We start from the raw sequence: 26,182 nt of genomic DNA on the forward strand, positions 1-26,182 counted from the left end.
CATGAGCGCTGATGAGTGGTGTGCAAAGCTGGCATACCTGGCTGTTATAGTTCGAATATTAAATTATGAAACTGACCAATGGGTTTCCACCGTGAGTCCTGAAGGAGGCACGGCATCAAGCGATGTGAAGAGGAAGTGAAACTCTCTGACACCGACATCGAGGTGTTTGTTAGTGAGGTGGAGGTGAAGAGCGACTTTATGGGACAGCAGTGATGTCACTAATAAAGAAAATACACTGATACTCTGCCACTGCTGCTGTGGATAACACAATGTGTGAGATCAGAAATTGCTGAACCCTCGCTGACTCCTCATCCTTCCATTCGCATGCACACATCGTGCAGAACCCGCATCGGTGTCACGGCAGTATTTATCCATTTAGAGCATCGGACCGATTCCCTCACATCAGTGGATCCTTGCCTCCACTCTGAGATATTATTTGGAAAGAGGGGCTGAAGAGCCGCATGCGGCTCCGGAGCCGCAAATTGCTGACCCCTGGTTTAGGGTGACAGTTGAATGTCAATTGGGTTCACCACACATATCCAGAATAAACAGGACGGGAGGCTGTGATTTCAGAAATATACAATTTATTTAATACGTGCAAATTATTTTAAAAGACTGATCAAACAGCACTGGATCATGTGCAACGGTTGAAGTACTGGCCTGGACTTGTTACAAATAACAGATTAAAAAGGGAGAAGTTAAAGGCTCCAGACCCAATTCAACAAAGTTAAAATACCATGCATTAAACAAACATAGCCCACTTTAAGAATCCTACGCAAACGTTGGGATTTATCAAAACAAAGTTGACGGGAGAATTTGCGTATTTCCACGCAAACTGTGACCCATGCGTAAAAATGTTTTGGAGACGGGAAAGTGGGCACGCAGACTTGAGGTGGTGAACTGAAGCCAGATTATTGATCCACTTCATCATTTACATTAAAACCAACAGATCAGTTTTGCTCGCGCAACATATCTGTTCCCCACGAGCCTTTTAATAAAAAAATATATGAAACAACTGACAGCAAATTACGTTCAGATTAGATTTAACCGCAGAGTTACGGAGCCAAGTCATTAACAGGTTTTAATAATATCTTCTAACACTGTGCGTGTATCAATAATTCACTGCAGTGAACGTGACTGAGCCATCAGGCGCACATAGCGACCCAGAGCGCAGGGAGCGCAGAGCGTTCACAGTGCGCAGAGCTCAGAGAGCAGAGCGCACAGAGAGCGCAGAGCTTGCAGAGCACAGAGCGCACAGGAGATCACTTACATAAAAATTAAGAAACTTTCCAAATGATATCCAAGAGTGGAGGCAAGGATCCACTGATGTGAGGGAATCGGTCCGATGCTCTAAATGGATAAATACTGCTGTGACACCGGTGCGGGGTTCTGCACGATGTGTGCATGCAAATGGATGGATGAGGAGGAAGCGAGGGTTCAGCGAAGAGCGCGCGCAGGGCTCTGCCACTGCTGCTGTGGATAACACAATGTGTGAGATCAGAAATTGCTGAACCCTCGCTGAAGTGTCTTCATGCACCCCGGCTCTGCGCCGGGGTGCTCTGCACATCCTGCGGCCGGCGCACATAAATAAAAAACATATTTAATTATAAAACTTTTTTTTTTATTAAATCAAATTAATAAAAAAACTGCGCAGGCACATCCGGCGGCGCACATCCTACCACGCACATCCTGCGGCGCATATCCTGCGGCCCACATCCTGCTGGAGGCGCACATACTAAATCATTTTTTTTTAAATTAAATTAAATCAAATTAATAAAAAATAATGGGCGCTCCCATCCTGCGGCGCACAAACTGCGGCTCACATCCTGCGGCACACATCCTGCGGGCGGCTCACATCCTGCGGGAGGTGCACATCCTAAATAAAAAAGTAAACATTTTATTTGATTTAAATTAATAAAAAAACTGGGCCGGCGGGCGGCACGCATCTTAAATCAGTAATTTTCAACCAGTGTGCCGCGAGAGATCTACCGGTCCATCGCAAAGGCAGTGTGGGTCGATCGCACGACTTGACAAGAGGTCAGGAGGACGGTCCGGCGCACGTACCCCCTCTTTTAATTTTTTTCGCCACGGTCACGCCCCCCGCCACATGGTCACGCGTTTAGATTTCTCCTCTGCTTTCTGTATCGCGCACGGCGGAGTTCCATCCCGATGCGCACACACACAGGTCAGCACACTCCCACCAGCGGACATGAGCGCTGATGAGTGGTGTGCAAAGCTGGCATACCTGGCTGTTATAGTTCGAATATTAAATTATGAAGCTGACCAATGGGTTTCCACCGTGAGTCCTGAAGGAGGCACGGCATCAAGCGATGTGAAGAGGAAGTGAAACTCTCTGACACCGACATCGAGGTGTTTGTTAGTGAGGTGGAGGTGAAGAGCGACTTTATGGGACAGCAGTGATGTCACTAATAAAGAAAATACACTGATACTCTGCCACTGCTGCTGTGGATAACACAATGTGTGAGATCAGAAATTGCTGAACCCTCGCTGACTCCTCATCCTTCCATTCGCATGCACACATCGTGCAGAACCCGCATCGGTGTCACGGCAGTATTTATCCATTTAGAGCATCGGACCGATTCCCTCACATCAGTGGATCCTTGCCTCCACTCTGAGATATTATTTGGAAAGAGGGGCTGAAGAGCCGCATGCGGCTCCGGAGCCGCAAATTGCTGACCCCTGGTTTAGGGTGACAGTTGAATGTCAATTGGGTTCACCACACATATCCAGAATAAACAGGACGGGAGGCTGTGATTTCAGAAATATACAATTTATTTAATACGTGCAAATTATTTTAAAAGACTGATCAAACAGCACTGGATCATGTGCAACGGTTGAAGTACTGGCCTGGACTTGTTACAAATAACAGATTAAAAAGGGAGAAGTTAAAGGCTCCAGACCCAATTCAACAAAGTTAAAATACCATGCATTAAACAAACATAGCCCACTTTAAGAATCCTACGCAAACGTTGGGATTTATCAAAACAAAGTTGACGGGAGAATTTGCGTATTTCCACGCAAACTGTGACCCATGCGTAAAAATGTTTTGGAGACGGGAAAGTGGGCACGCAGACTTGAGGTGGTGAACTGAAGCCAGATTATTGATCCACTTCATCATTTACATTAAAACCAACAGATCAGTTTTGCTCGCGCAACATATCTGTTCCCCACGAGCCTTTTAATAAAAAAATATATGAAACAACTGACAGCAAATTACGTTCAGATTAGATTTAACCGCAGAGTTACGGAGCCAAGTCATTAACAGGTTTTAATAATATCTTCTAACACTGTGCGTGTATCAATAATTCACTGCAGTGAACGTGACTGAGCCATCAGGCGCACATAGCGACCCAGAGCGCAGGGAGCGCAGAGCGTTCACAGTGCGCAGAGCTCAGAGAGCAGAGCGCACAGAGAGCGCAGAGCTTGCAGAGCACAGAGCGCACAGGAGATCACTTACATAAAAATTAAGAAACTTTCCAAATAATATCCAAGAGTGGAGGCAAGGATCCACTGATGTGAGGGAATCGGTCCGATGCTCTAAATGGATAAATACTGCTGTGACACCGGTGCGGGGTTCTGCACGATGTGTGCATGCAAATGGATGGATGAGGAGGAAGCGAGGGTTCAGCGAAGAGCGCGCGCAGGGCTCTGCCACTGCTGCTGTGGATAACACAATGTGTGAGATCAGAAATTGCTGAACCCTCGCTGAAGTGTCTTCATGCACCCCGGCTCTGCGCCGGGGTGCTCTGCACATCCTGCGGCCGGCGCACATAAATAAAAAACATATTTAATTATAAAACTTTTTTTTTTATTAAATCAAATTAATAAAAAAACTGCGCAGGCACATCCGGCGGCGCACATCCTACCACGCACATCCTGCGGCGCATATCCTGCGGCCCACATCCTGCTGGAGGCGCACATACTAAATCATTTTTTTTTAAATTAAATTAAATCAAATTAATAAAAAATAATGGGCGCTCCCATCCTGCGGCGCACAAACTGCGGCTCACATCCTGCGGCACACATCCTGCGGGCGGCTCACATCCTGCGGGAGGTGCACATCCTAAATAAAAAAGTAAACATTTTATTTGATTTAAATTAATAAAAAAACTGGGCCGGCGGGCGGCACGCATCTTAAATCAGTAATTTTCAACCAGTGTGCCGCGAGAGATCTACCGGTCCATCGCAAAGGCAGTGTGGGTCGATCGCACGACTTGACAAGAGGTCAGGAGGACGGTCCGGCGCACGTACCCCCTCTTTTAATTTTTTTCGCCACGGTCACGCCCCCCGCCACATGGTCACGCGTTTAGATTTCTCCTCTGCTTTCTGTATCGCGCACGGCGGAGTTCCATCCCGATGCGCACACACACAGGTCAGCACACTCCCACCAGCGGACATGAGCGCTGATGAGTGGTGTGCAAAGCTGGCATACCTGGCTGTTATAGTTCGAATATTAAATTATGAAGCTGACCAATGGGTTTCCACCGTGAGTCCTGAAGGAGGCACGGCATCAAGCGATGTGAAGAGGAAGTGAAACTCTCTGACACCGACATCGAGGTGTTTGTTAGTGAGGTGGAGGTGAAGAGCGACTTTATGGGACAGCAGTGATGTCACTAATAAAGAAAATACACTGATACTCTGCCACTGCTGCTGTGGATAACACAATGTGTGAGATCAGAAATTGCTGAACCCTCGCTGACTCCTCATCCTTCCATTCGCATGCACACATCGTGCAGAACCCGCATCGGTGTCACGGCAGTATTTATCCATTTAGAGCATCGGACCGATTCCCTCACATCAGTGGATCCTTGCCTCCACTCTGAGATATTATTTGGAAAGAGGGGCTGAAGAGCCGCATGCGGCTCCGGAGCCGCAAATTGCTGACCCCTGGTTTAGGGTGACAGTTGAATGTCAATTGGGTTCACCACACATATCCAGAATAAACAGGACGGGAGGCTGTGATTTCAGAAATATACAATTTATTTAATACGTGCAAATTATTTTAAAAGACTGATCAAACAGCACTGGATCATGTGCAACGGTTGAAGTACTGGCCTGGACTTGTTACAAATAACAGATTAAAAAGGGAGAAGTTAAAGGCTCCAGACCCAATTCAACAAAGTTAAAATACCATGCATTAAACAAACATAGCCCACTTTAAGAATCCTACGCAAACGTTGGGATTTATCAAAACAAAGTTGACGGGAGAATTTGCGTATTTCCACGCAAACTGTGACCCATGCGTAAAAATGTTTTGGAGACGGGAAAGTGGGCACGCAGACTTGAGGTGGTGAACTGAAGCCAGATTATTGATCCACTTCATCATTTACATTAAAACCAACAGATCAGTTTTGCTCGCGCAACATATCTGTTCCCCACGAGCCTTTTAATAAAAAAATATATGAAACAACTGACAGCAAATTACGTTCAGATTAGATTTAACCGCAGAGTTACGGAGCCAAGTCATTAACAGGTTTTAATAATATCTTCTAACACTGTGCGTGTATCAATAATTCACTGCAGTGAACGTGACTGAGCCATCAGGCGCACATAGCGACCCAGAGCGCAGGGAGCGCAGAGCGTTCACAGTGCGCAGAGCTCAGAGAGCAGAGCGCACAGAGAGCGCAGAGCTTGCAGAGCACAGAGCGCACAGGAGATCACTTACATAAAAATTAAGAAACTTTCCAAATAATATCCAAGAGTGGAGGCAAGGATCCACTGATGTGAGGGAATCGGTCCGATGCTCTAAATGGATAAATACTGCTGTGACACCGGTGCGGGGTTCTGCACGATGTGTGCATGCAAATGGATGGATGAGGAGGAAGCGAGGGTTCAGCGAAGAGCGCGCGCAGGGCTCTGCCACTGCTGCTGTGGATAACACAATGTGTGAGATCAGAAATTGCTGAACCCTCGCTGAAGTGTCTTCATGCACCCCGGCTCTGCGCCGGGGTGCTCTGCACATCCTGCGGCCGGCGCACATAAATAAAAAACATATTTAATTATAAAACTTTTTTTTTTATTAAATCAAATTAATAAAAAAACTGCGCAGGCACATCCGGCGGCGCACATCCTACCACGCACATCCTGCGGCGCATATCCTGCGGCCCACATCCTGCTGGAGGCGCACATACTAAATCATTTTTTTTTAAATTAAATTAAATCAAATTAATAAAAAATAATGGGCGCTCCCATCCTGCGGCGCACAAACTGCGGCTCACATCCTGCGGCACACATCCTGCGGGCGGCTCACATCCTGCGGGAGGTGCACATCCTAAATAAAAAAGTAAACATTTTATTTGATTTAAATTAATAAAAAAACTGGGCCGGCGGGCGGCACGCATCTTAAATCAGTAATTTTCAACCAGTGTGCCGCGAGAGATCTACCGGTCCATCGCAAAGGCAGTGTGGGTCGATCGCACGACTTGACAAGAGGTCAGGAGGACGGTCCGGCGCACGTACCCCCTCTTTTAATTTTTTTCGCCACGGTCACGCCCCCCGCCACATGGTCACGCGTTTAGATTTCTCCTCTGCTTTCTGTATCGCGCACGGCGGAGTTCCATCCCGATGCGCACACACACAGGTCAGCACACTCCCACCAGCGGACATGAGCGCTGATGAGTGGTGTGCAAAGCTGGCATACCTGGCTGTTATAGTTCGAATATTAAATTATGAAGCTGACCAATGGGTTTCCACCGTGAGTCCTGAAGGAGGCACGGCATCAAGCGATGTGAAGAGGAAGTGAAACTCTCTGACACCGACATCGAGGTGTTTGTTAGTGAGGTGGAGGTGAAGAGCGACTTTATGGGACAGCAGTGATGTCACTAATAAAGAAAATACACTGATACTCTGCCACTGCTGCTGTGGATAACACAATGTGTGAGATCAGAAATTGCTGAACCCTCGCTGACTCCTCATCCTTCCATTCGCATGCACACATCGTGCAGAACCCGCATCGGTGTCACGGCAGTATTTATCCATTTAGAGCATCGGACCGATTCCCTCACATCAGTGGATCCTTGCCTCCACTCTGAGATATTATTTGGAAAGAGGGGCTGAAGAGCCGCATGCGGCTCCGGAGCCGCAAATTGCTGACCCCTGGTTTAGGGTGACAGTTGAATGTCAATTGGGTTCACCACACATATCCAGAATAAACAGGACGGGAGGCTGTGATTTCAGAAATATACAATTTATTTAATACGTGCAAATTATTTTAAAAGACTGATCAAACAGCACTGGATCATGTGCAACGGTTGAAGTACTGGCCTGGACTTGTTACAAATAACAGATTAAAAAGGGAGAAGTTAAAGGCTCCAGACCCAATTCAACAAAGTTAAAATACCATGCATTAAACAAACATAGCCCACTTTAAGAATCCTACGCAAACGTTGGGATTTATCAAAACAAAGTTGACGGGAGAATTTGCGTATTTCCACGCAAACTGTGACCCATGCGTAAAAATGTTTTGGAGACGGGAAAGTGGGCACGCAGACTTGAGGTGGTGAACTGAAGCCAGATTATTGATCCACTTCATCATTTACATTAAAACCAACAGATCAGTTTTGCTCGCGCAACATATCTGTTCCCCACGAGCCTTTTAATAAAAAAATATATGAAACAACTGACAGCAAATTACGTTCAGATTAGATTTAACCGCAGAGTTACGGAGCCAAGTCATTAACAGGTTTTAATAATATCTTCTAACACTGTGCGTGTATCAATAATTCACTGCAGTGAACGTGACTGAGCCATCAGGCGCACATAGCGACCCAGAGCGCAGGGAGCGCAGAGCGTTCACAGTGCGCAGAGCTCAGAGAGCAGAGCGCACAGAGAGCGCACAGCTTGCAGAGCACAGAGCGCACAGGAGATCACTTACATAAAAATTAAGAAACTTTCCAAATAATATCCAAGAGTGGAGGCAAGGATCCACTGATGTGAGGGAATCGGTCCGATGCTCTAAATGGATAAATACTGCTGTGACACCGGTGCGGGGTTCTGCACGATGTGTGCATGCAAATGGATGGATGAGGAGGAAGCGAGGGTTCAGCGAAGAGCGCGCGCAGGGCTCTGCCACTGCTGCTGTGGATAACACAATGTGTGAGATCAGAAATTGCTGAACCCTCGCTGAAGTGTCTTCATGCACCCCGGCTCTGCGCCGGGGTGCTCTGCACATCCTGCGGCCGGCGCACATAAATAAAAAACATATTTAATTATAAAACTTTTTTTTTTATTAAATCAAATTAATAAAAAAACTGCGCAGGCACATCCGGCGGCGCACATCCTACCACGCACATCCTGCGGCGCATATCCTGCGGCCCACATCCTGCTGGAGGCGCACATACTAAATCATTTTTTTTTAAATTAAATTAAATCAAATTAATAAAAAATAATGGGCGCTCCCATCCTGCGGCGCACAAACTGCGGCTCACATCCTGCGGCACACATCCTGCGGGCGGCTCACATCCTGCGGGAGGTGCACATCCTAAATAAAAAAGTAAACATTTTATTTGATTTAAATTAATAAAAAAACTGGGCCGGCGGGCGGCACGCATCTTAAATCAGTAATTTTCAACCAGTGTGCCGCGAGAGATCTACCGGTCCATCGCAAAGGCAGTGTGGGTCGATCGCACGACTTGACAAGAGGTCAGGAGGACGGTCCGGCGCACGTACCCCCTCTTTTAATTTTTTTCGCCACGGTCACGCCCCCCGCCACATGGTCACGCGTTTAGATTTCTCCTCTGCTTTCTGTATCGCGCACGGCGGAGTTCCATCCCGATGCGCACACACACAGGTCAGCACACTCCCACCAGCGGACATGAGCGCTGATGAGTGGTGTGCAAAGCTGGCATACCTGGCTGTTATAGTTCGAATATTAAATTATGAAGCTGACCAATGGGTTTCCACCGTGAGTCCTGAAGGAGGCACGGCATCAAGCGATGTGAAGAGGAAGTGAAACTCTCTGACACCGACATCGAGGTGTTTGTTAGTGAGGTGGAGGTGAAGAGCGACTTTATGGGACAGCAGTGATGTCACTAATAAAGAAAATACACTGATACTCTGCCACTGCTGCTGTGGATAACACAATGTGTGAGATCAGAAATTGCTGAACCCTCGCTGACTCCTCATCCTTCCATTCGCATGCACACATCGTGCAGAACCCGCATCGGTGTCACGGCAGTATTTATCCATTTAGAGCATCGGACCGATTCCCTCACATCAGTGGATCCTTGCCTCCACTCTGAGATATTATTTGGAAAGAGGGGCTGAAGAGCCGCATGCGGCTCCGGAGCCGCAAATTGCTGACCCCTGGTTTAGGGTGACAGTTGAATGTCAATTGGGTTCACCACACATATCCAGAATAAACAGGACGGGAGGCTGTGATTTCAGAAATATACAATTTATTTAATACGTGCAAATTATTTTAAAAGACTGATCAAACAGCACTGGATCATGTGCAACGGTTGAAGTACTGGCCTGGACTTGTTACAAATAACAGATTAAAAAGGGAGAAGTTAAAGGCTCCAGACCCAATTCAACAAAGTTAAAATACCATGCATTAAACAAACATAGCCCACTTTAAGAATCCTACGCAAACGTTGGGATTTATCAAAACAAAGTTGACGGGAGAATTTGCGTATTTCCACGCAAACTGTGACCCATGCGTAAAAATGTTTTGGAGACGGGAAAGTGGGCACGCAGACTTGAGGTGGTGAACTGAAGCCAGATTATTGATCCACTTCATCATTTACATTAAAACCAACAGATCAGTTTTGCTCGCGCAACATATCTGTTCCCCACGAGCCTTTTAATAAAAAAATATATGAAACAACTGACAGCAAATTACGTTCAGATTAGATTTAACCGCAGAGTTACGGAGCCAAGTCATTAACAGGTTTTAATAATATCTTCTAACACTGTGCGTGTATCAATAATTCACTGCAGTGAACGTGACTGAGCCATCAGGCGCACATAGCGACCCAGAGCGCAGGGAGCGCAGAGCGTTCACAGTGCGCAGAGCTCAGAGAGCAGAGCGCACAGAGAGCGCACAGCTTGCAGAGCACAGAGCGCACAGGAGATCACTTACATAAAAATTAAGAAACTTTCCAAATAATATCCAAGAGTGGAGGCAAGGATCCACTGATGTGAGGGAATCGGTCCGATGCTCTAAATGGATAAATACTGCTGTGACACCGGTGCGGGGTTCTGCACGATGTGTGCATGCAAATGGATGGATGAGGAGGAAGCGAGGGTTCAGCGAAGAGCGCGCGCAGGGCTCTGCCACTGCTGCTGTGGATAACACAATGTGTGAGATCAGAAATTGCTGAACCCTCGCTGAAGTGTCTTCATGCACCCCGGCTCTGCGCCGGGGTGCTCTGCACATCCTGCGGCCGGCGCACATAAATAAAAAACATATTTAATTATAAAACTTTTTTTTTTATTAAATCAAATTAATAAAAAAACTGCGCAGGCACATCCGGCGGCGCACATCCTACCACGCACATCCTGCGGCGCATATCCTGCGGCCCACATCCTGCTGGAGGCGCACATACTAAATCATTTTTTTTTAAATTAAATTAAATCAAATTAATAAAAAATAATGGGCGCTCCCATCCTGCGGCGCACAAACTGCGGCTCACATCCTGCGGCACACATCCTGCGGGCGGCTCACATCCTGCGGGAGGTGCACATCCTAAATAAAAAAGTAAACATTTTATTTGATTTAAATTAATAAAAAAACTGGGCCGGCGGGCGGCACGCATCTTAAATCAGTAATTTTCAACCAGTGTGCCGCGAGAGATCTACCGGTCCATCGCAAAGGCAGTGTGGGTCGATCGCACGACTTGACAAGAGGTCAGGAGGACGGTCCGGCGCACGTACCCCCTCTTTTAATTTTTTTCGCCACGGTCACGCCCCCCGCCACATGGTCACGCGTTTAGATTTCTCCTCTGCTTTCTGTATCGCGCACGGCGGAGTTCCATCCCGATGCGCACACACACAGGTCAGCACACTCCCACCAGCGGACATGAGCGCTGATGAGTGGTGTGCAAAGCTGGCATACCTGGCTGTTATAGTTCGAATATTAAATTATGAAGCTGACCAATGGGTTTCCACCGTGAGTCCTGAAGGAGGCACGGCATCAAGCGATGTGAAGAGGAAGTGAAACTCTCTGACACCGACATCGAGGTGTTTGTTAGTGAGGTGGAGGTGAAGAGCGACTTTATGGGACAGCAGTGATGTCACTAATAAAGAAAATACACTGATACTCTGCCACTGCTGCTGTGGATAACACAATGTGTGAGATCAGAAATTGCTGAACCCTCGCTGACTCCTCATCCTTCCATTCGCATGCACACATCGTGCAGAACCCGCATCGGTGTCACGGCAGTATTTATCCATTTAGAGCATCGGACCGATTCCCTCACATCAGTGGATCCTTGCCTCCACTCTGAGATATTATTTGGAAAGAGGGGCTGAAGAGCCGCATGCGGCTCCGGAGCCGCAAATTGCTGACCCCTGGTTTAGGGTGACAGTTGAATGTCAATTGGGTTCACCACACATATCCAGAATAAACAGGACGGGAGGCTGTGATTTCAGAAATATACAATTTATTTAATACGTGCAAATTATTTTAAAAGACTGATCAAACAGCACTGGATCATGTGCAACGGTTGAAGTACTGGCCTGGACTTGTTACAAATAACAGATTAAAAAGGGAGAAGTTAAAGGCTCCAGACCCAATTCAACAAAGTTAAAATACCATGCATTAAACAAACATAGCCCACTTTAAGAATCCTACGCAAACGTTGGGATTTATCAAAACAAAGTTGACGGGAGAATTTGCGTATTTCCACGCAAACTGTGACCCATGCGTAAAAATGTTTTGGAGACGGGAAAGTGGGCACGCAGACTTGAGGTGGTGAACTGAAGCCAGATTATTGATCCACTTCATCATTTACATTAAAACCAACAGATCAGTTTTGCTCGCGCAACATATCTGTTCCCCACGAGCCTTTTAATAAAAAAATATATGAAACAACTGACAGCAAATTACGTTCAGATTAGATTTAACCGCAGAGTTACGGAGCCAAGTCATTAACAGGTTTTAATAATATCTTCTAACACTGTGCGTGTATCAATAATTCACTGCAGTGAACGTGACTGAGCCATCAGGCGCACATAGCGACCCAGAGCGCAGGGAGCGCAGAGCGTTCACAGTGCGCAGAGCTCAGAGAGCAGAGCGCACAGAGAGCGCACAGCTTGCAGAGCACAGAGCGCACAGGAGATCACTTACATAAAAATTAAGAAACTTTCCAAATAATATCCAAGAGTGGAGGCAAGGATCCACTGATGTGAGGGAATCGGTCCGATGCTCTAAATGGATAAATACTGCTGTGACACCGGTGCGGGGTTCTGCACGATGTGTGCATGCAAATGGATGGATGAGGAGGAAGCGAGGGTTCAGCGAAGAGCGCGCGCAGGGCTCTGCCACTGCTGCTGTGGATAACACAATGTGTGAGATCAGAAATTGCTGAACCCTCGCTGAAGTGTCTTCATGCACCCCGGCTCTGCGCCGGGGTGCTCTGCACATCCTGCGGCCGGCGCACATAAATAAAAAACATATTTAATTATAAAACTTTTTTTTTTATTAAATCAAATTAATAAAAAAACTGCGCAGGCACATCCGGCGGCGCACATCCTACCACGCACATCCTGCGGCGCATATCCTGCGGCCCACATCCTGCTGGAGGCGCACATACTAAATCATTTTTTTTTAAATTAAATTAAATCAAATTAATAAAAAATAATGGGCGCTCCCATCCTGCGGCGCACAAACTGCGGCTCACATCCTGCGGCACACATCCTGCGGGCGGCTCACATCCTGCGGGAGGTGCACATCCTAAATAAAAAAGTAAACATTTTATTTGATTTAAATTAATAAAAAAACTGGGCCGGCGGGCGGCACGCATCTTAAATCAGTAATTTTCAACCAGTGTGCCGCGAGAGATCTACCGGTCCATCGCAAAGGCAGTGTGGGTCGATCGCACGACTTGACAAGAGGTCAGGAGGACGGTCCGGCGCACGTACCCCCTCTTTTAATTTTTTTCGCCACGGTCACGCCCCCCGCCACATGGTCACGCGTTTAGATTTCTCCTCTGCTTTCTGTATCGCGCACGGCGGAGTTCCATCCCGATGCGCACACACACAGGTCAGCACACTCCCACCAGCGGACATGAGCGCTGATGAGTGGTGTGCAAAGCTGGCATACCTGGCTGTTATAGTTCGAATATTAAATTATGAAGCTGACCAATGGGTTTCCACCGTGAGTCCTGAAGGAGGCACGGCATCAAGCGATGTGAAGAGGAAGTGAAACTCTCTGACACCGACATCGAGGTGTTTGTTAGTGAGGTGGAGGTGAAGAGCGACTTTATGGGACAGCAGTGATGTCACTAATAAAGAAAATACACTGATACTCTGCCACTGCTGCTGTGGATAACACAATGTGTGAGATCAGAAATTGCTGAACCCTCGCTGACTCCTCATCCTTCCATTCGCATGCACACATCGTGCAGAACCCGCATCGGTGTCACGGCAGTATTTATCCATTTAGAGCATCGGACCGATTCCCTCACATCAGTGGATCCTTGCCTCCACTCTGAGATATTATTTGGAAAGAGGGGCTGAAGAGCCGCATGCGGCTCCGGAGCCGCAAATTGCTGACCCCTGGTTTAGGGTGACAGTTGAATGTCAATTGGGTTCACCACACATATCCAGAATAAACAGGACGGGAGGCTGTGATTTCAGAAATATACAATTTATTTAATACGTGCAAATTATTTTAAAAGACTGATCAAACAGCACTGGATCATGTGCAACGGTTGAAGTACTGGCCTGGACTTGTTACAAATAACAGATTAAAAAGGGAGAAGTTAAAGGCTCCAGACCCAATTCAACAAAGTTAAAATACCATGCATTAAACAAACATAGCCCACTTTAAGAATCCTACGCAAACGTTGGGATTTATCAAAACAAAGTTGACGGGAGAATTTGCGTATTTCCACGCAAACTGTGACCCATGCGTAAAAATGTTTTGGAGACGGGAAAGTGGGCACGCAGACTTGAGGTGGTGAACTGAAGCCAGATTATTGATCCACTTCATCATTTACATTAAAACCAACAGATCAGTTTTGCTCGCGCAACATATCTGTTCCCCACGAGCCTTTTAATAAAAAAATATATGAAACAACTGACAGCAAATTACGTTCAGATTAGATTTAACCGCAGAGTTACGGAGCCAAGTCATTAACAGGTTTTAATAATATCTTCTAACACTGTGCGTGTATCAATAATTCACTGCAGTGAACGTGACTGAGCCATCAGGCGCACATAGCGACCCAGAGCGCAGGGAGCGCAGAGCGTTCACAGTGCGCAGAGCTCAGAGAGCAGAGCGCACAGAGAGCGCAGAGCTTGCAGAGCACAGAGCGCACAGGAGATCACTTACATAAAAATTAAGAAACTTTCCAAATAATATCCAAGAGTGGAGGCAAGGATCCACTGATGTGAGGGAATCGGTCCGATGCTCTAAATGGATAAATACTGCTGTGACACCGGTGCGGGGTTCTGCACGATGTGTGCATGCAAATGGATGGATGAGGAGGAAGCGAGGGTTCAGCGAAGAGCGCGCGCAGGGCTCTGCCACTGCTGCTGTGGATAACACAATGTGTGAGATCAGAAATTGCTGAACCCTCGCTGAAGTGTCTTCATGCACCCCGGCTCTGCGCCGGGGTGCTCTGCACATCCTGCGGCCGGCGCACATAAATAAAAAACATATTTAATTATAAAACTTTTTTTTTTATTAAATCAAATTAATAAAAAAACTGCGCAGGCACATCCGGCGGCGCACATCCTACCACGCACATCCTGCGGCGCATATCCTGCGGCCCACATCCTGCTGGAGGCGCACATACTAAATCATTTTTTTTTAAATTAAATTAAATCAAATTAATAAAAAATAATGGGCGCTCCCATCCTGCGGCGCACAAACTGCGGCTCACATCCTGCGGCACACATCCTGCGGGCGGCTCACAACCTGCGGGAGGTGCACATCCTAAATAAAAAAGTAAACATTTTATTTGATTTAAATTAATAAAAAAACTGGGCCGGCGGGCGGCACGCATCTTAAATCAGTAATTTTCAACCAGTGTGCCGCGAGAGATCTACCGGTCCATCGCAAAGGCAGTGTGGGTCGATCGCACGACTTGACAAGAGGTCAGGAGGACGGTCCGGCGCACGTACCCCCTCTTTTAATTTTTTTCGCCACGGTCACGCCCCCCGCCACATGGTCACGCGTTTAGATTTCTCCTCTGCTTTCTGTATCGCGCACGGCGGAGTTCCATCCCGATGCGCACACACACAGGTCAGCACACTCCCACCAGCGGACATGAGCGCTGATGAGTGGTGTGCAAAGCTGGCATACCTGGCTGTTATAGTTCGAATATTAAATTATGAAGCTGACCAATGGGTTTCCACCGTGAGTCCTGAAGGAGGCACGGCATCAAGCGATGTGAAGAGGAAGTGAAACTCTCTGACACCGACATCGAGGTGTTTGTTAGTGAGGTGGAGGTGAAGAGCGACTTTATGGGACAGCAGTGATGTCACTAATAAAGAAAATACACTGATACTCTGCCACTGCTGCTGTGGATAACACAATGTGTGAGATCAGAAATTGCTGAACCCTCGCTGACTCCTCATCCTTCCATTCGCATGCACACATCGTGCAGAACCCGCATCGGTGTCACGGCAGTATTTATCCATTTAGAGCATCGGACCGATTCCCTCACATCAGTGGATCCTTGCCTCCACTCTGAGATATTATTTGGAAAGAGGGGCTGAAGAGCCGCATGCGGCTCCGGAGCCGCAAATTGCTGACCCCTGGTTTAGGGTGACAGTTGAATGTCAATTGGGTTCACCACACATATCCAGAATAAACAGGACGGGAGGCTGTGATTTCAGAAATATACAATTTATTTAATACGTGCAAATTATTTTAAAAGACTGATCAAACAGCACTGGATCATGTGCAACGGTTGAAGTACTGGCCTGGACTTGTTACAAATAACAGATTAAAAAGGGAGAAGTTAAAGGCTCCAGACCCAATTCAACAAAGTTAAAATACCATGCATTAAACAAACATAGCCCACTTTAAGAATCCTACGCAAACGTTGGGATTTATCAAAACAAAGTTGACGGGAGAATTTGCGTATTTCCACGCAAACTGTGACCCATGCGTAAAAATGTTTTGGAGACGGGAAAGTGGGCACGCAGACTTGAGGTGGTGAACTGAAGCCAGATTATTGATCCACTTCATCATTTACATTAAAACCAACAGATCAGTTTTGCTCGCGCAACATATCTGTTCCCCACGAGCCTTTTAATAAAAAAATATATGAAACAACTGACAGCAAATTACGTTCAGATTAGATTTAACCGCAGAGTTACGGAGCCAAGTCATTAACAGGTTTTAATAATATCTTCTAACACTGTGCGTGTATCAATAATTCACTGCAGTGAACGTGACTGAGCCATCAGGCGCACATAGCGACCCAGAGCGCAGGGAGCGCAGAGCGTTCACAGTGCGCAGAGCTCAGAGAGCAGAGCGCACAGAGAGCGCAGAGCTTGCAGAGCACAGAGCGCACAGGAGATCACTTACATAAAAATTAAGAAACTTTCCAAATAATATCCAAGAGTGGAGGCAAGGATCCACTGATGTGAGGGAATCGGTCCGATGCTCTAAATGGATAAATACTGCTGTGACACCGGTGCGGGGTTCTGCACGATGTGTGCATGCAAATGGATGGATGAGGAGGAAGCGAGGGTTCAGCGAAGAGCGCGCGCAGGGCTCTGCCACTGCTGCTGTGGATAACACAATGTGTGAGATCAGAAATTGCTGAACCCTCGCTGAAGTGTCTTCATGCACCCCGGCTCTGCGCCGGGGTGCTCTGCACATCCTGCGGCCGGCGCACATAAATAAAAAACATATTTAATTATAAAACTTTTTTTTTTATTAAATCAAATTAATAAAAAAACTGCGCAGGCACATCCGGCGGCGCACATCCTACCACGCACATCCTGCGGCGCATATCCTGCGGCCCACATCCTGCTGGAGGCGCACATACTAAATCATTTTTTTTTAAATTAAATTAAATCAAATTAATAAAAAATAATGGGCGCTCCCATCCTGCGGCGCACAAACTGCGGCTCACATCCTGCGGCACACATCCTGCGGGCGGCTCACAACCTGCGGGAGGTGCACATCCTAAATAAAAAAGTAAACATTTTATTTGATTTAAATTAATAAAAAAACTGGGCCGGCGGGCGGCACGCATCTTAAATCAGTAATTTTCAACCAGTGTGCCGCGAGAGATCTACCGGTCCATCGCAAAGGCAGTGTGGGTCGATCGCACGACTTGACAAGAGGTCAGGAGGACGGTCCGGCGCACGTACCCCCTCTTTTAATTTTTTTCGCCACGGTCACGCCCCCCGCCACATGGTCACGCGTTTAGATTTCTCCTCTGCTTTCTGTATCGCGCACGGCGGAGTTCCATCCCGATGCGCACACACACAGGTCAGCACACTCCCACCAGCGGACATGAGCGCTGATGAGTGGTGTGCAAAGCTGGCATACCTGGCTGTTATAGTTCGAATATTAAATTATGAAGCTGACCAATGGGTTTCCACCGTGAGTCCTGAAGGAGGCACGGCATCAAGCGATGTGAAGAGGAAGTGAAACTCTCTGACACCGACATCGAGGTGTTTGTTAGTGAGGTGGAGGTGAAGAGCGACTTTATGGGACAGCAGTGATGTCACTAATAAAGAAAATACACTGATACTCTGCCACTGCTGCTGTGGATAACACAATGTGTGAGATCAGAAATTGCTGAACCCTCGCTGACTCCTCATCCTTCCATTCGCATGCACACATCGTGCAGAACCCGCATCGGTGTCACGGCAGTATTTATCCATTTAGAGCATCGGACCGATTCCCTCACATCAGTGGATCCTTGCCTCCACTCTGAGATATTATTTGGAAAGAGGGGCTGAAGAGCCGCATGCGGCTCCGGAGCCGCAAATTGCTGACCCCTGGTTTAGGGTGACAGTTGAATGTCAATTGGGTTCACCACACATATCCAGAATAAACAGGACGGGAGGCTGTGATTTCAGAAATATACAATTTATTTAATACGTGCAAATTATTTTAAAAGACTGATCAAACAGCACTGGATCATGTGCAACGGTTGAAGTACTGGCCTGGACTTGTTACAAATAACAGATTAAAAAGGGAGAAGTTAAAGGCTCCAGACCCAATTCAACAAAGTTAAAATACCATGCATTAAACAAACATAGCCCACTTTAAGAATCCTACGCAAACGTTGGGATTTATCAAAACAAAGTTGACGGGAGAATTTGCGTATTTCCACGCAAACTGTGACCCATGCGTAAAAATGTTTTGGAGACGGGAAAGTGGGCACGCAGACTTGAGGTGGTGAACTGAAGCCAGATTATTGATCCACTTCATCATTTACATTAAAACCAACAGATCAGTTTTGCTCGCGCAACATATCTGTTCCCCACGAGCCTTTTAATAAAAAAATATATGAAACAACTGACAGCAAATTACGTTCAGATTAGATTTAACCGCAGAGTTACGGAGCCAAGTCATTAACAGGTTTTAATAATATCTTCTAACACTGTGCGTGTATCAATAATTCACTGCAGTGAACGTGACTGAGCCATCAGGCGCACATAGCGACCCAGAGCGCAGGGAGCGCAGAGCGTTCACAGTGCGCAGAGCTCAGAGAGCAGAGCGCACAGAGAGCGCAGAGCTTGCAGAGCACAGAGCGCACAGGAGATCACTTACATAAAAATTAAGAAACTTTCCAAATAATATCCAAGAGTGGAGGCAAGGATCCACTGATGTGAGGGAATCGGTCCGATGCTCTAAATGGATAAATACTGCTGTGACACCGGTGCGGGGTTCTGCACGATGTGTGCATGCAAATGGATGGATGAGGAGGAAGCGAGGGTTCAGCGAAGAGCGCGCGCAGGGCTCTGCCACTGCTGCTGTGGATAACACAATGTGTGAGATCAGAAATTGCTGAACCCTCGCTGAAGTGTCTTCATGCACCCCGGCTCTGCGCCGGGGTGCTCTGCACATCCTGCGGCCGGCGCACATAAATAAAAAACATATTTAATTATAAAACTTTTTTTTTTATTAAATCAAATTAATAAAAAAACTGCGCAGGCACATCCGGCGGCGCACATCCTACCACGCACATCCTGCGGCGCATATCCTGCGGCCCACATCCTGCTGGAGGCGCACATACTAAATCATTTTTTTTTAAATTAAATTAAATCAAATTAATAAAAAATAATGGGCGCTCCCATCCTGCGGCGCACAAACTGCGGCTCACATCCTGCGGCACACATCCTGCGGGCGGCTCACAACCTGCGGGAGGTGCACATCCTAAATAAAAAAGTAAACATTTTATTTGATTTAAATTAATAAAAAAACTGGGCCGGCGGGCGGCACGCATCTTAAATCAGTAATTTTCAACCAGTGTGCCGCGAGAGATCTACCGGTCCATCGCAAAGGCAGTGTGGGTCGATCGCACGACTTGACAAGAGGTCAGGAGGACGGTCCGGCGCACGTACCCCCTCTTTTAATTTTTTTCGCCACGGTCACGCCCCCCGCCACATGGTCACGCGTTTAGATTTCTCCTCTGCTTTCTGTATCGCGCACGGCGGAGTTCCATCCCGATGCGCACACACACAGGTCAGCACACTCCCACCAGCGGACATGAGCGCTGATGAGTGGTGTGCAAAGCTGGCATACCTGGCTGTTATAGTTCGAATATTAAATTATGAAGCTGACCAATGGGTTTCCACCGTGAGTCCTGAAGGAGGCACGGCATCAAGCGATGTGAAGAGGAAGTGAAACTCTCTGACACCGACATCGAGGTGTTTGTTAGTGAGGTGGAGGTGAAGAGCGACTTTATGGGACAGCAGTGATGTCACTAATAAAGAAAATACACTGATACTCTGCCACTGCTGCTGTGGATAACACAATGTGTGAGATCAGAAATTGCTGAACCCTCGCTGACTCCTCATCCTTCCATTCGCATGCACACATCGTGCAGAACCCGCATCGGTGTCACGGCAGTATTTATCCATTTAGAGCATCGGACCGATTCCCTCACATCAGTGGATCCTTGCCTCCACTCTGAGATATTATTTGGAAAGAGGGGCTGAAGAGCCGCATGCGGCTCCGGAGCCGCAAATTGCTGACCCCTGGTTTAGGGTGACAGTTGAATGTCAATTGGGTTCACCACACATATCCAGAATAAACAGGACGGGAGGCTGTGATTTCAGAAATATACAATTTATTTAATACGTGCAAATTATTTTAAAAGACTGATCAAACAGCACTGGATCATGTGCAACGGTTGAAGTACTGGCCTGGACTTGTTACAAATAACAGATTAAAAAGGGAGAAGTTAAAGGCTCCAGACCCAATTCAACAAAGTTAAAATACCATGCATTAAACAAACATAGCCCACTTTAAGAATCCTACGCAAACGTTGGGATTTATCAAAACAAAGTTGACGGGAGAATTTGCGTATTTCCACGCAAACTGTGACCCATGCGTAAAAATGTTTTGGAGACGGGAAAGTGGGCACGCAGACTTGAGGTGGTGAACTGAAGCCAGATTATTGATCCACTTCATCATTTACATTAAAACCAACAGATCAGTTTTGCTCGCGCAACATATCTGTTCCCCACGAGCCTTTTAATAAAAAAATATATGAAACAACTGACAGCAAATTACGTTCAGATTAGATTTAACCGCAGAGTTACGGAGCCAAGTCATTAACAGGTTTTAATAATATCTTCTAACACTGTGCGTGTATCAATAATTCACTGCAGTGAACGTGACTGAGCCATCAGGCGCACATAGCGACCCAGAGCGCAGGGAGCGCAGAGCGTTCACAGTGCGCAGAGCTCAGAGAGCAGAGCGCACAGAGAGCGCAGAGCTTGCAGAGCACAGAGCGCACAGGAGATCACTTACATAAAAATTAAGAAACTTTCCAAATAATATCCAAGAGTGGAGGCAAGGATCCACTGATGTGAGGGAATCGGTCCGATGCTCTAAATGGATAAATACTGCTGTGACACCGGTGCGGGGTTCTGCACGATGTGTGCATGCAAATGGATGGATGAGGAGGAAGCGAGGGTTCAGCGAAGAGCGCGCGCAGGGCTCTGCCACTGCTGCTGTGGATAACACAATGTGTGAGATCAGAAATTGCTGAACCCTCGCTGAAGTGTCTTCATGCACCCCGGCTCTGCGCCGGGGTGCTCTGCACATCCTGCGGCCGGCGCACATAAATAAAAAACATATTTAATTATAAAACTTTTTTTTTTATTAAATCAAATTAATAAAAAAACTGCGCAGGCACATCCGGCGGCGCACATCCTACCACGCACATCCTGCGGCGCATATCCTGCGGCCCACATCCTGCTGGAGGCGCACATACTAAATCATTTTTTTTTAAATTAAATTAAATCAAATTAATAAAAAATAATGGGCGCTCCCATCCTGCGGCGCACAAACTGCGGCTCACATCCTGCGGCACACATCCTGCGGGCGGCTCACATCCTGCGGGAGGTGCACATCCTAAATAAAAAAGTAAACATTTTATTTGATTTAAATTAATAAAAAAACTGGGCCGGCGGGCGGCACGCATCTTAAATCAGTAATTTTCAACCAGTGTGCCGCGAGAGATCTACCGGTCCATCGCAAAGGCAGTGTGGGTCGATCGCACGACTTGACAAGAGGTCAGGAGGACGGTCCGGCGCACGTACCCCCTCTTTTAATTTTTTTCGCCACGGTCACGCCCCCCGCCACATGGTCACGCGTTTAGATTTCTCCTCTGCTTTCTGTATCGCGCACGGCGGAGTTCCATCCCGATGCGCACACACACAGGTCAGCACACTCCCACCAGCGGACATGAGCGCTGATGAGTGGTGTGCAAAGCTGGCATACCTGGCTGTTATAGTTCGAATATTAAATTATGAAGCTGACCAATGGGTTTCCACCGTGAGTCCTGAAGGAGGCACGGCATCAAGCGATGTGAAGAGGAAGTGAAACTCTCTGACACCGACATCGAGGTGTTTGTTAGTGAGGTGGAGGTGAAGAGCGACTTTATGGGACAGCAGTGATGTCACTAATAAAGAAAATACACTGATACTCTGCCACTGCTGCTGTGGATAACACAATGTGTGAGATCAGAAATTGCTGAACCCTCGCTGACTCCTCATCCTTCCATTCGCATGCACACATCGTGCAGAACCCGCATCGGTGTCACGGCAGTATTTATCCATTTAGAGCATCGGACCGATTCCCTCACATCAGTGGATCCTTGCCTCCACTCTGAGATATTATTTGGAAAGAGGGGCTGAAGAGCCGCATGCGGCTCCGGAGCCGCAAATTGCTGACCCCTGGTTTAGGGTGACAGTTGAATGTCAATTGGGTTCACCACACATATCCAGAATAAACAGGACGGGAGGCTGTGATTTCAGAAATATACAATTTATTTAATACGTGCAAATTATTTTAAAAGACTGATCAAACAGCACTGGATCATGTGCAGCGGTTGAAGTACTGGCCTGGACTTGTTACAAATAACAGATTAAAAAGGGAGAAGTTAAAGGCTCCAGACCCAATTCAACAAAGTTAAAATACCATGCATTAAACAAACATAGCCCACTTTAAGAATCCTACGCAAACGTTGGGATTTATCAAAACAAAGTTGACGGGAGAATTTGCGTATTTCCACGCAAACTGTGACCCATGCGTAAAAATGTTTTGGAGACGGGAAAGTGGGCACGCAGACTTGAGGTGGTGAACTGAAGCCAGATTATTGATCCACTTCATCATTTACATTAAAACCAACAGATCAGTTTTGCTCGCGCAACATATCTGTTCCCCACGAGCCTTTTAATAAAAAAATATATGAAACAACTGACAGCAAATTACGTTCAGATTAGATTTAACCGCAGAGTTACGGAGCCAAGTCATTAACAGGTTTTAATAATATCTTCTAACACTGTGCGTGTATCAATAATTCACTGCAGTGAACGTGACTGAGCCATCAGGCGCACATAGCGACCCAGAGCGCAGGGAGCGCAGAGCGTTCACAGTGCGCAGAGCTCAGAGAGCAGAGCGCACAGAGAGCGCAGAGCTTGCAGAGCACAGAGCGCACAGGAGATCACTTACATAAAAATTAAGAAACTTTCCAAATAATATCCAAGAGTGGAGGCAAGGATCCACTGATGTGAGGGAATCGGTCCGATGCTCTAAATGGATAAATACTGCTGTGACACCGGTGCGGGGTTCTGCACGATGTGTGCATGCAAATGGATGGATGAGGAGGAAGCGAGGGTTCAGCGAAGAGCGCGCGCAGGGCTCTGCCACTGCTGCTGTGGATAACACAATGTGTGAGATCAGAAATTGCTGAACCCTCGCTGAAGTGTCTTCATGCACCCCGGCTCTGCGCCGGGGTGCTCTGCACATCCTGCGGCCGGCGCACATAAATAAAAAACATATTTAATTATAAAACTTTTTTTTTTATTAAATCAAATTAATAAAAAAACTGCGCAGGCACATCCGGCGGCGCACATCCTACCACGCACATCCTGCGGCGCATATCCTGCGGCCCACATCCTGCTGGAGGCGCACATACTAAATCATTTTTTTTTAAATTAAATTAAATCAAATTAATAAAAAATAATGGGCGCTCCCATCCTGCGGCGCACAAACTGCGGCTCACATCCTGCGGCACACATCCTGCGGGCGGCTCACATCCTGCGGGAGGTGCACATCCTAAATAAAAAAGTAAACATTTTATTTGATTTAAATTAATAAAAAAACTGGGCCGGCGGGCGGCACGCATCTTAAATCAGTAATTTTCAACCAGTGTGCCGCGAGAGATCTACCGGTCCATCGCAAAGGCAGTGTGGGTCGATCGCACGACTTGACAAGAGGTCAGGAGGACGGTCCGGCGCACGTACCCCCTCTTTTAATTTTTTTCGCCACGGTCACGCCCCCCGCCACATGGTCACGCGTTTAGATTTCTCCTCTGCTTTCTGTATCGCGCACGGCGGAGTTCCATCCCGATGCGCACACACACAGGTCAGCACACTCCCACCAGCGGACATGAGCGCTGATGAGTGGTGTGCAAAGCTGGCATACCTGGCTGTTATAGTTCGAATATTAAATTATGAAGCTGACCAATGGGTTTCCACCGTGAGTCCTGAAGGAGGCACGGCATCAAGCGATGTGAAGAGGAAGTGAAACTCTCTGACACCGACATCGAGGTGTTTGTTAGTGAGGTGGAGGTGAAGAGCGACTTTATGGGACAGCAGTGATGTCACTAATAAAGAAAATACACTGATACTCTGCCACTGCTGCTGTGGATAACACAATGTGTGAGATCAGAAATTGCTGAACCCTCGCTGACTCCTCATCCTTCCATTCGCATGCACACATCGTGCAGAACCCGCATCGGTGTCACGGCAGTATTTATCCATTTAGAGCATCGGACCGATTCCCTCACATCAGTGGATCCTTGCCTCCACTCTGAGATATTATTTGGAAAGAGGGGCTGAAGAGCCGCATGCGGCTCCGGAGCCGCAAATTGCTGACCCCTGGTTTAGGGTGACAGTTGAATGTCAATTGGGTTCACCACACATATCCAGAATAAACAGGACGGGAGGCTGTGATTTCAGAAATATACAATTTATTTAATACGTGCAAATTATTTTAAAAGACTGATCAAACAGCACTGGATCATGTGCAGCGGTTGAAGTACTGGCCTGGACTTGTTACAAATAACAGATTAAAAAGGGAGAAGTTAAAGGCTCCAGACCCAATTCAACAAAGTTAAAATACCATGCATTAAACAAACATAGCCCACTTTAAGAATCCTACGCAAACGTTGGGATTTATCAAAACAAAGTTGACGGGAGAATTTGCGTATTTCCACGCAAACTGTGACCCATGCGTAAAAATGTTTTGGAGACGGGAAAGTGGGCACGCAGACTTGAGGTGGTGAACTGAAGCCAGATTATTGATCCACTTCATCATTTACATTAAAACCAACAGATCAGTTTTGCTCGCGCAACATATCTGTTCCCCACGAGCCTTTTAATAAAAAAATATATGAAACAACTGACAGCAAATTACGTTCAGATTAGATTTAACCGCAGAGTTACGGAGCCAAGTCATTAACAGGTTTTAATAATATCTTCTAACACTGTGCGTGTATCAATAATTCACTGCAGTGAACGTGACTGAGCCATCAGGCGCACATAGCGACCCAGAGCGCAGGGAGCGCAGAGCGTTCACAGTGCGCAGAGCTCAGAGAGCAGAGCGCACAGAGAGCGCAGAGCTTGCAGAGCACAGAGCGCACAGGAGATCACTTACATAAAAATTAAGAAACTTTCCAAATAATATCCAAGAGTGGAGGCAAGGATCCACTGATGTGAGGGAATCGGTCCGATGCTCTAAATGGATAAATACTGCTGTGACACCGGTGCGGGGTTCTGCACGATGTGTGCATGCAAATGGATGGATGAGGAGGAAGCGAGGGTTCAGCGAAGAGCGCGCGCAGGGCTCTGCCACTGCTGCTGTGGATAACACAATGTGTGAGATCAGAAATTGCTGAACCCTCGCTGAAGTGTCTTCATGCACCCCGGCTCTGCGCCGGGGTGCTCTGCACATCCTGCGGCCGGCGCACATAAATAAAAAACATATTTAATTATAAAACTTTTTTTTTTATTAAATCAAATTAATAAAAAAACTGCGCAGGCACATCCGGCGGCGCACATCCTACCACGCACATCCTGCGGCGCATATCCTGCGGCCCACATCCTGCTGGAGGCGCACATACTAAATCATTTTTTTTTAAATTAAATTAAATCAAATTAATAAAAAATAATGGGCGCTCCCATCCTGCGGCGCACAAACTGCGGCTCACATCCTGCGGCACACATCCTGCGGGCGGCTCACATCCTGCGGGAGGTGCACATCCTAAATAAAAAAGTAAAC

This window comes from Pleuronectes platessa, chromosome 22, assembly GCF_947347685.1.
Source record: "Pleuronectes platessa chromosome 22, fPlePla1.1, whole genome shotgun sequence".
In the NCBI taxonomy this organism is placed as follows: Eukaryota; Metazoa; Chordata; class Actinopteri; order Pleuronectiformes; family Pleuronectidae; genus Pleuronectes; species Pleuronectes platessa.